Source organism: Salvelinus alpinus, chromosome 9, assembly GCF_045679555.1.
Source record: "Salvelinus alpinus chromosome 9, SLU_Salpinus.1, whole genome shotgun sequence".
NCBI lineage: Eukaryota > Metazoa > Chordata > Actinopteri > Salmoniformes > Salmonidae > Salvelinus > Salvelinus alpinus.
This window is the reverse complement of record NC_092094.1, coordinates 51,163,245-51,174,534: the sequence shown is the minus strand read 5'-3', so window position 1 is coordinate 51,174,534 and position 11,290 is coordinate 51,163,245.

The window sequence follows — 11,290 nt, the reverse complement described above, 5'->3', positions numbered from 1 at the left end:
GTCCACCTGGCCTTGCTGCTGTTCCAGTTTCAACTGTTCTGCCTGCGGTTATGGAACCCCTACCTGTCCCAGACCTGCTGCTTTCAACTCTTAATGATTGGCTATGAAAAGCCAACTGACATTTATTCCTGATTATTATTTGACCATGCTTGTCATTTATGAACATTTTGAAAATCTTGGCTCTCTCTAATTCTCTCCTTCTCTCTTTCTTTCTCTCTCTCGGAGGACCTGAGCCCTAGGACCATACGTCAGGACTACCGGGCATGATGACTCCTTGCTGTCCCCAGTCCACCTGGCCTTGCTGCTATTCCAGTTTCAACTGTTCTGCCTGCGGTTATGGAACCCCTACCTGTCCCAGACCTGCTGTTTTCAACTCTTAATGATCGGCTATGAAAAGCCAACTGACATTTATTCCTGATTATTATTTGACCATGCTTGTCACTTATGAACATTTTGAACATCTTGGCCATGTTCTGTTATAATCTCCACCCGGCACAGCCAGAAGAGGACTGGCCACCCCTCATAGCCTGGTTCCTCTCTAGGTTTCTTCCTAGGTTTTGGCCTTTCTAGGGAGTTTTTCCTAGCCACCGTGCTTCTACACCTGCATTGCTTGCTGTTTGGGGTTTTAGGCTGGGTTTCTGTACAGCACTTCGAGATATTAGCTGATGTACGAAGGGCTATATAAAATAAACTTGATTTGATTTGATTAAGCAGACAAGATTTGCTTAGACTTCCGTGGCATTATTTTAGATTATTTTATAGTATGAAGAATACAATTGAACATACAGTACCAGTCAAAAGTTTGGACACACCTACTCATTCAAGGGTTTTTCTTTATTTTTACTATTTTCTACATTGTTTTTTATTTATTTTATTTTATTTAAACTTTATTTAACCAGGTAGGCCAGTTGAGAACAAGGTCTCATTTACAGCTGTGACCTGGCCAAGATAAAGCAAAGCAGTGTGACAAAAACAACAACACAGGGTTACACATGGGATAAACAAACGTACAATCAATAACACAATAGAAAAATCCATATACAGTGTGTGCAAATGATGTAATAAATAGGCCATAGTGGCGAAATAATTACAATTTAGCATTAACACTGTAGTGATATATGTGCAGATGATGATGTGCAAGTAGAGATACTGGGGTGCAAAAGAGCAAAAAAATAATAACAATATGGGAATGAGGTAGTTGGGTGGGCTATTTACAGATAGGCTGTGTACAGGTACAGTGATCGGTAAGCTGCTCTGACAGCTGATGCTTAAAGTTAGAGAGGGAGAAATAAGACTCCAGCTTTTTTTGCAATTCGTTCCAGTCATTGGCAGCAGAGAACTGGAAGGAAAGGCAACCAAAAGAAGTGTTGGCTTTGGGGAGGACCAGTGAAATATACCTGCTGGAGCGCGTGCTATGGGTGGGTACTGCTATGGTGACCAGTGAGCTGAGATAAGGCAGGGCTTTACCTAGCAAAGACTTATAGATGACCTGGAGCCAGTGGGTTTGGCGACAGATATGTAGCGAGGGCCAGCCAACGAGAGCATACAGGTCACGGTGGTGGGTAGTATATGGGGCTTTGGTGACAAAACAGATGGCACTGTGATAGACTACATCCAAATTTCTGAGTAGAGTGTTGGAGGCTATTTTGTAAATAACATCGCCGAAGTCAAGGATCGGTAGGATAGTCAGTTTTACGAGGGTATGTTTGGCAGCATGAGTGAAGGAGGCTTTGTTGAGAAATAGGAAGCCGATTCTAGATGTAATTTTGGATTGGAGATGCTTACTGTGAGTCTGTAATGAGAGTTTATAGTCTACCAGACACCTAGGTATTTGTAGTTGTCCACATATTCTAAGTTAGAATCGTCCAGAGTAGTGATGCTAGTCAGGCGGGTGGGTGCGGGCAGCGATCGGTGGAAGAGCATGCATTTGGTTTTACTTGCATTTAAGAGCAGTTGGAGGCCACGGAAGGAGTGTTGTATGGCATTGAAGCTCGTTTGGAGGTTTGTTAACACCGTGTCCAAAGAAGGGCCAGATGTATACAGAATGGTGTAGTCTGCGTAGAGGTGGATCAGAGAATCACTAGCAGCAAGAGCGACATCATTGATATATACAGAGAAATTTAACCCTGTGGCACCCCCATAGAGACTGCAAGAGGTCCGGACAACAGGCCCTCCGATTTGACACACTGAACTCTATCTGAGAAGTAGTTGGTGAACCAGGCGAGGCAGTCATTTGAGAAACCAAGGGTATTCAGTCTGCCGGTAAGAATGCGGTGATTGACAGAGTCGAAAGCCTTGGCCAGGTCGATGAAGACGACTGCACAGCACTGTATTTTATCGATGGGGGTTATGATATCGTTTAGAACCTTGAGCGTGGCTGAGGTGCACCCATGACCACCTCGGAAACCAGATTGCATAGCGGAGAAGGTACAGTGGGATTCGAAATGGTCGGTGATCTGTTTGCTAACTTGGCTTTATAAGACATTAGAAAGGCAGGGTAGGATGGATATAGGTCTGTAACAGTTTGGGTCTAGAGTGTCTCCCCCTTTGAAGAGGGGGAAGTCCGCAGCAGCTTTCCGATCTCAGACGATACGAAAGAGAGGTTGAACAGTCTAGGAATAGGGGTTGAAACAATTGCGGCGGATAATTTTAGAAAGAGAGGGTCCAGATTGTCTAACCCAGCTGATTTGTAGGGATCCAGATTTTGCAGCTCTTTCAGAGCATCAGCTATCTGGACTTGGGTGAAGGAGAAGCGGGGGGGGTCTTGGGCAGGTTGCTGCGGTGGGTGCAGGGCAGTTGACCGGGGTAGGGGTAGACAGGTAGAAAGCATTGCCGGCCATAGAAAAATGCTTATTGAAATTCTCGATTATCGTAGATTTATCGGTGATGACAGTGTTTCCTAGCCTGGGCAGCTGGGAGGAGGTGTTCTTATTCGCCATGGACTTTACAGTGTCCCAAAACTTTTTGGAATTAGTGCTACAGGATGCAAATTTCTGTTTGAAAAAGCTAAACTTTGCTTTCCTAACTGACTGTGTATATTGGTTCCTGACTTTCCTGAAAAGTTGCATATCGCAGGGGCTATTCGATGCTAATGCAGTAAGCTACAGGATGTTTTTGTACTGGTCAAGGGCAGTCAAATCAGGAGTAAACCAGGGGCTATATCTGTTTTTAGTTCAATTTTTCTTTGAATGGGGCATGATTATTTAAGATGGTGAGGAAAGTACTTTTAAAGAAAAACCAGGCATGCTCTACTGACAGGATGAGGTCAATATCTTTCCAGGATACCCGTGCCAAGTTGATTAGAAAGGCCTGCTCGCTGAAATATTTTGAGAGTGATGAGGGGTCGACGTTTGGCCGCGGACCCATTACGCACGCAGGCAGTGATAGCTGAGATCCTGGTTGAAGACAGCAGAGGTGTATTTGGAGGGCAAGTTGGTCAGGATGATATCTATGAGGGTGCCCATGTTTACAGATTTAGGGTTGTACCTGCTAGGTTCCTTGGAAATTTGTTTGAGATTGAAGGCATCTAACTTAGATTGTAGGACGGCCGGGGTATAAAGCATATCCCAGTTTAGGTCACCTATCAGTATGAACTCTGAAGATAGTTGGGGGGCAATCAATTCACATATGGTGTCAGGGGCACAACTGGGGGCTGAGGGGGGTCAATAACAAGCGGCAAAAGTGAGAGACTTATTTCTGGAAAGGTGGATTTTTTAAAGTAGAAGCTGAAACTGTTTGGGCACAGACCTGGATAGTAAAACAGAACTCTGCAGGCTATCGCTGCAGTAGATTGTAACTCCGCCCCCTTTGGCAGTTCTATCTTGATGGAAAATGTTGTATTTGGGGATGTACATTTCAGAAAGTTTGGTGGCCTTCCTAAGCCAGGATTCAGACAAAGCTAAGTGTTCAAAAAAAGTGTTCAAAAAATAAATATATATTTTAGATTTTGGATTCTTCAAAGTAGCCACTCTTTACCTTGATGACAGCTTTGCACACTCATGGCATTTTCTCAACCAGCTTCACATGGAATGCTTTTCCAACAGTCTTGAAGGAGTTCCCATATATGCTGAGCACATGTTGGCTGCTTTTCCTTCACTCTGCGGTCCAACTCATCCCAAACCATCTCAATTGGGTTGAGGTTGAGTGATTGTGGAGGCCAGGTAATCTGATGCAGCAGATTTGATAATCTGATGCACTCTCCTTCTTGGTCAAATAGCCCTTACACAGCCTGAAGGTTTGTTGGGTCATTGTCCTGTTGAAAAACAAATGATAGTCTGACTAAGCACAAACCAGATGGGATGTCATATTGCTGCAGAATATGACATCAGTTCTGGTTAAGTGTGCCTTGAATTCTAAATAAATCACTGACAGTGTCACCAGCAAAGTACCCCCACACCATCACAACTCCCAGAGGGAACCACACATGCGGAGATCATCCGTTCACCTACTCTGCATCTCACAAAGACACGGTGATTGGAACCAAAAATCTCCAATTTGGACTCATCAGACCAAAGGACAGATTTCCACCGGTTTAATATCCACTGCTCGTGTTTCTTGGCCCAAGCAAGTCTCTTCTTATTATTGATGTCCTTTGGTAGTGTTTTTTTGCAGCAATTCGACCATGAAGGCCTGATTCACGCAGTCTCCTCTGAACAGTTGATGTTGAGATGTGTCTGTTACTTGAACTCTGCGAAACATTTATTTGGACTGCAATTTCTGAGGTGGTAACTCTGATGAACGTATCTTCTTATGGCTGCAGGGGTAGTATTGAGTAGCTTGGATGAACGGTGCACAGAGGTGCCCATAGTAAACTGCCCCTCAGTCCCAGTTGCTAATATATGCATATTATTATTCGTATTGGATAGAAAACACTCTGAAGTTTCTAAAACTGTTTGAATGATGTCTGTAAGTATAACAGAACTCATATGGCAGGCAAAAACCTGAGAAGAAATCCAAACAGGAAGTGGGAAATCTGAGGTTGGTCGATTTTCAACCCAGCCCCTATTGAATACACAGTGGGATATGGATCTGTTTGCACTTCCTACGGCTTCCACTAGATGTCAACAGTCTGTAGAACCTTGTCTGATGCCTCTACTGTGAAGTGGGGCCGAAGGAGACAGGAATTAGTCAGGTTTGCCATGAGGTGACCATGCTCTGACCATGCGCGTTCACATGAGAGGGAGCTCTGTTCCATCGCACATCTGAAGTCAATGGTATTCTTCGGTTGGAACGTTATTCAAGATTTATGTTAAAAACATTCTAAAGATTGATTCAATACATCGTTTGACATGTTTCTACTGACTGTTACGGAACTTTTTGACATTTCGTCTGCTTTTAGTGAACGCGCTTCCTGACTTTGGATTTGTTTACCAAACACGCTAACAAAAATAGCTATTTGGACATAAATGATGGACATTACCGAACAAAATGAACATTTATTGTGGAAGTGGGAGTCCTGGGAGTGCATTCCGACGAAGATCAGCAAAGGTAAGTGAAGATTTATAATACTATTTATGAGTTTTGTTGACTGCACAATTTGGCGGGTACCTGTATGGCTTCCTTTTGTGGCTGAACGCTGTTCTCAGATTATTGAATATTGTGCTTTTGCCGTAAAGCTTTTTGAAATCTGACACAGCGGCTGCATTAAGAACAAGTGTATCTTTAATTCTATGTAAAACACGTATCTTTCATCAAAGTTTATGATGAGTATTTATGTTATTTGACGTGGCTCTCTGCAATTTCTCTGGATATTTTGGAGGCATTTCTGAACATGGCGCCAATGTTAACTGAGGTTTTTGGATATAAATATGAACTTTATCGAACAAAACATATATGTATTGTGTAACATGAAGTCCTATGAGTGTCATCTGATGAAGATCATCAAAGGTTAGTGATTCATTTTATCTCTATTTCCGCTTTTTGTGACTCCTGTCTTTGGCTGGAAAAATGGCTGTGTTTTTCTGTGATTTTGCGGTGACCTAACATAATCGTTTGTGGTGCTTTCGCTGTAAAGCCTATTTGAAATCGGACACTTTGGTGGGATTAACAACAAGATTACCTTTAAAATAGTATAAGATACTTGTATGTTTGAGGAATTTTAATTATGAGATTTCTGTTGTTTGAATTTGGCGCCCTGCACTTTCACTGGCTGTTGTCATATCATCCCATTAACGGGATTGCAGCCATAAGAAGTTAAAGTAATGATGGACTGTTGTTTCTCTTTACTTATTTGAGCTGTTCTTTCCATAATATGGACTTGGTCTATCTTCTGTATACCACCCCTAACTTGTCACAACACAACTGATTGGCTCAAACGCATTAAGGAAAGAAATTCCACATATTAACTTTTAACAAGTCACACCTGTTAATTGAAATCCATTCCAGGTGACTACCTCATGAAGCTGGTTGAGAGAATGCCAAGAGTTTGCAACGCTGTCAACAAGGCAAAGGGTGGCTCCTTTGAGGAATCTCATGTAAATATATTTTGATTTGTTAAACACGTTTTATGTGTTATTTCATAGTTTATGTCCTCACTATTATTCTACAATGTAGAAAATAGCAAAAATAAAGGAAAACCCTTGAATGAGTAGGTGTATCCAAACTTTTTACTGGTACTGCAGCTGAATAAAATATACTGTAAGTTATTTATGCAACTTTAGTTTTGAAACAAACTTTGGGCATATGTTTTGATTTTCAATACATTCTAAGGCTGCATGATTAAACTCTCATGATGATTTGAAAAAAGTTGTACGAAAGGCATGAACTATGCTTATTTTTTATCGCAGGCTGAACACGCTTCATCAGTCTCTCATTCCCAATTTGACAAGAACTTAAGGGCTCAAATTTCCAGGCGGCATCCCCTTTGTGTGGCCGTAATGCCCATTAAATAAATCCATGCCTTTTGCGATCCGTGGCCGTTGTGCCCTTCGGCTGAAAATAACAAATATAATTCCCTTCTCCCGGCTGCGTGCTCCGAAGCACCTCTCACTCACATGGCTCTCTCAGATACACTACATGGCCAAAAGGATGTGGACAGCATAGCAGCAAAGGGAGGACCAACTCCATATTAATGCCTATGGTTTTGGATTGAGATGCTCGACAAGCAGGTATACACATACTTTTGGTTACGTAGTGTATCTTAATTCTTATTAACCAATGCCTGTCACATGATCGGGTCCTTCTCACAGGCTACAAGTGAAGACAGACACATCGGTGACGCAACTGCGCAAGTCCTTATCCAATTCCGAGGTGCATATTGAAGATGTTGGAAGAACTGTCCACATTTACTTTTCGGCAGCCAACAAGATGAGTAGGGCTAACGAACAGCAAAAGCACTAGCCCATGTCAATCTATTATCCCCCATAGTACAGAAGTTGACGTATTTTATTCTGTGTGAGAAATAAATATTCCAAGCATAGTCTGGGACAGTTGTGGGCTGCAATAGATCCCAAATTAATACAACCACTAGCATAAAAAAAAACTATTTTAAAGCAATGAGGCTAACGCAACAGATCAGAATGTTTAGCTTAAAATGTTGATAAACTATTAGCCCATTTCTTCACATTATAAGCACAGCAATGCGCACACGGCAGTAGGCAATGAGCACGAATGTTCCAAAATGCAATCAATTAGTGGGAAAACACCATTCTCAGAAGTGACCGCAAATGCGATTATGCATGTAATGCTTTTATTATGAAGGTGCATTTTTATGGTGAAAATGATTTTCCCCAAACTTGAAACTCACGAGGTATGTATGTATGTGTCACGCTCGTCTGAATGAGTGGACCAAGATGCAGCGTGGTATGGTTCCATCCTCTTTATTACAAAGTGAAACTTACAGAAAACAATAAAGCACAAAACGTGAAGCTAATGTAGTGCTCGCAGGCAACTATACATAGACAAGATCCCACAAAGCACAAAGGGGAAATGGCTGCCTAAATATGATCCCCAATCAGAGACAACGATAAACAGCTGCCTCTGATTGGGAACCATACCAGGCCAACATAGAAATATAATTACTTAGATGACCCACCCTAGTCACACCCCGACCTAACCAACATAGAGAATAAAAAGCTCTCTATGGTCAGGGCGTGACAGTATGCCAGTTCGGCTCTACACCCAAAAGCAGATCAACATGCTCAATTTTAAGAAGTTATTTGCCCACTTTAATTGGGATACAAACCTTATCAAAACATGTAGGCTTATGGGCTAGGCTATGAGGTGTGAGACTATGATTTGAAAAAGTGACACACAAAAAAAGGCATGCGCTGTTTCTTGCCTTACTGCACACAAGCTGGGCATCATTCACAAGTGACAATATATCATTCACAAGTGATAGGCTAATATTGTCACTCATCAGACTGTTCTTGATTTAATCTTGTCTTTACATATACTAAAAAATATATGTGTGACATTTTATTTTAGAATGGACTATTATCATGCACCTGTCTCGAAACAGTCTATGTGCACTTAAATAGCGAATGGAGGATGCTTTTCCCGTAGTTCATTTTCATGCCAGCCAGGTAGGCTATACTCCTGTTAGAAAGATAAGCAATGTCGGACAACTATGAAAAGCTCAAACCAAGCTTATTCACCCAATGGGTCAGACAGCTGAACAGACAAAGACATTTTCCCCCAGCACAAGTAAATATACCCCAATTTAGGTGAAGTCTCCTCCTTCTCTCTAAACATTACATCTTCATGTCTAGGCAGGAAGTTAAGTGATGCCGGCAATAAACGGTTCCTTCTCCCTTAATGTGGCCGGACCTCAGCCCCCATTCCTCACTAAACCACATCTCTCCACCCTTATCAGTGACCGCAACCATGTGATTGCCTTTCCCTTATTCAGTTCAATTCCAAGCCCCTGGCTCATATCCAACCTTAATTGACTCCACCATATACATTTCTCCTACAGATAACCATTAACTTCTGGTGTAGCAACCAGACTGTGGCCCTTCTCCTTTCCATAGGATACCTGATGTCAAACACTATTTCAAGTTTAGAAGTCCAAACCCATCAGTGCTTAATAAGTTGAGAAATAACTATAGTAGGCCTATAGAAAGCTGATGGGATCCTCCTCTTTTTAATAGAGGCCATCAAAACTCTGTTTTCTCACGCAATTGTATAGCCTATAGAAATGTTGCTCAACATGAGCGGGGCTCTCATTAATGGGCTCTCATTAAGTGATTGATTAGATTTTCGATCACATTTGCATTGATGTCAGAGTGATTAAAGGGACAATGGAGTGCTGAGTTCCAGGCAGTTAGCAAGTTTGGTAGGCTACTAATGACCATCAGCAGCATCAGAGCTTGGTGGTGAAGCCTAATTACCATGACGATAGGGAATTTGACCGCCTTCATTACTCGTGACCGCCGGTGTGGCGGTAATACGGCCACTGTAACAGCCCTACACGTAACTTATTCTTTAACTACTTATCTCATGTTGTGGAAGTTTATTCTGGTGAAGTTTGAAACATTGATATAATTATTTTGTAGAGATTGTATCTTAGCTATGGCTCTAATAGTTTACATGTTAGCTACACAAATTGCGTGTTTTCTCATGTTAGATCATGCTAGTTTTGTATAAGAATGCATTGAGCTCTTTTGGTTGTATTAGTCAGAAGATTGATTATGTCTATGACAGTACATACTGTTCTGCATTAGTAATGTTAAATTGCATTGCAATAGGGGCCTTTGTAGCTGTGTCTAGCTGCCATGCTATTGTATCTTTATGTCATACTGTAGTTTTAAGGAATTTGAGTAAATGTACCCTATTTGTCCCAGTTTCACCCTTTCCCAGTCAAACCTGAGGACAAATGGATATCCTGTCTTCAGAGGTTTGATGAGGGGAATACGTTTACAGGGTATCTGCAGGTTCCATGAATTTGAAGGTATGACTAATGCCTCTTGCCACCCCCGCGGCCTCAGCAATGGATTAGTCCATTGAGACAGGCATGAAAGAAAATGTATATATTTGCGACTGCCAACAGCCTATTGACTGTAATAATAATGAACTCAGCAAAAAAAGAAACGTCCCTTTTTCAGGACGCTGTCTTTCAAAGATAATTCGTAACAATCCAAATAACTTCACAGATCTTCATTGTAAAGGGTTTAAGACTAACAGCTTACAGACGGTAGGCAATTAAGGTCACATTTATGAAAACTTAGGACACTAAAGAGGCCTTTCTACTGACTCTGAAAAACACCAAAAGAAAGATGCCCAGGGTCCCTACTCATCTGTGCGAAAGTGCCTTAGGCATGCTGCAAGAAGGCATGAGGACTGCAGATGTGGCCAGGGCAATAAATTGCAATGTCCGTACTGTGAGACGCCTAAGACAGCGCTACAGGGAGACAGCTGATCATCCTCAAGTGGCAGACCACGTGTGATTTCACCTGCACAGGATCGGTACATCCTAACATCACACCTGCGGGACAGGTACAGGATGGCAACAACAACTGTCCGAGTTACACCAGGAATGCACAATCCCTCCATCAGTGCTCAGACTGTCCGCAATAGGCTGAGAGAGGCTGGACTGAGTGCTTGTAGGCCTGTTGTAAAGCAGGTCCTCACCAGACATCACCAGCCACAACTTCGCCTATGGGCACAAAGCCATCATCGCTGGACTAGACAGGCAAAAAGTGCTCTTCACTAACGAGTCACGGTTTTGTCTCACCAAGGGTGATGGTCGGATTCACGTTTATCGTCGAAGGAATGAGCGTTACACCGAGGCCTGTACTCTGGAGTGGGATCGATTTGGAGGTGGAGGGTCCGTCATGGTCTGGGGCGGTGTGTCACAGCCTCATCGGACTGAGCTTGTTGTCATTGCAGACAATCTCAACGCTGTGCGTTACAGGGAAGACATCCTCCTCCCTCATGTGGTACCCTTCCTGCAGGCTCATCCTGACATGACCCTCCAGCATGACATTGCCACCAGCCATACTGCTCATTATGTGCATGAATTCCTGCAAGACAGGAATGTCAGTGTTCTGCCATTGCCAGCGAAGAGCCCAGATCTCAATCCCATTGAGCAGGTCTGGGACCTGTTGGATCGGAGGGTGAGGGCTAGGGCCATTCCCTAGCCCTCAGGGTTATGTCAGGATGAGAATGACAGATTTGTACCTTGTCAGCTCGGCGATTTGAATTTGCAACCTTTCGGTTACTAGCCCAACGCTCTAACCACTAGGCTACCCTGCCGCCCCATGTTACGTTTGCTGAAAATAAACGCAGTTGACAGTGAGAGGACATTTCTTTTTTTAATGAGTTTATATATACACACTTTTTGAACTATAAC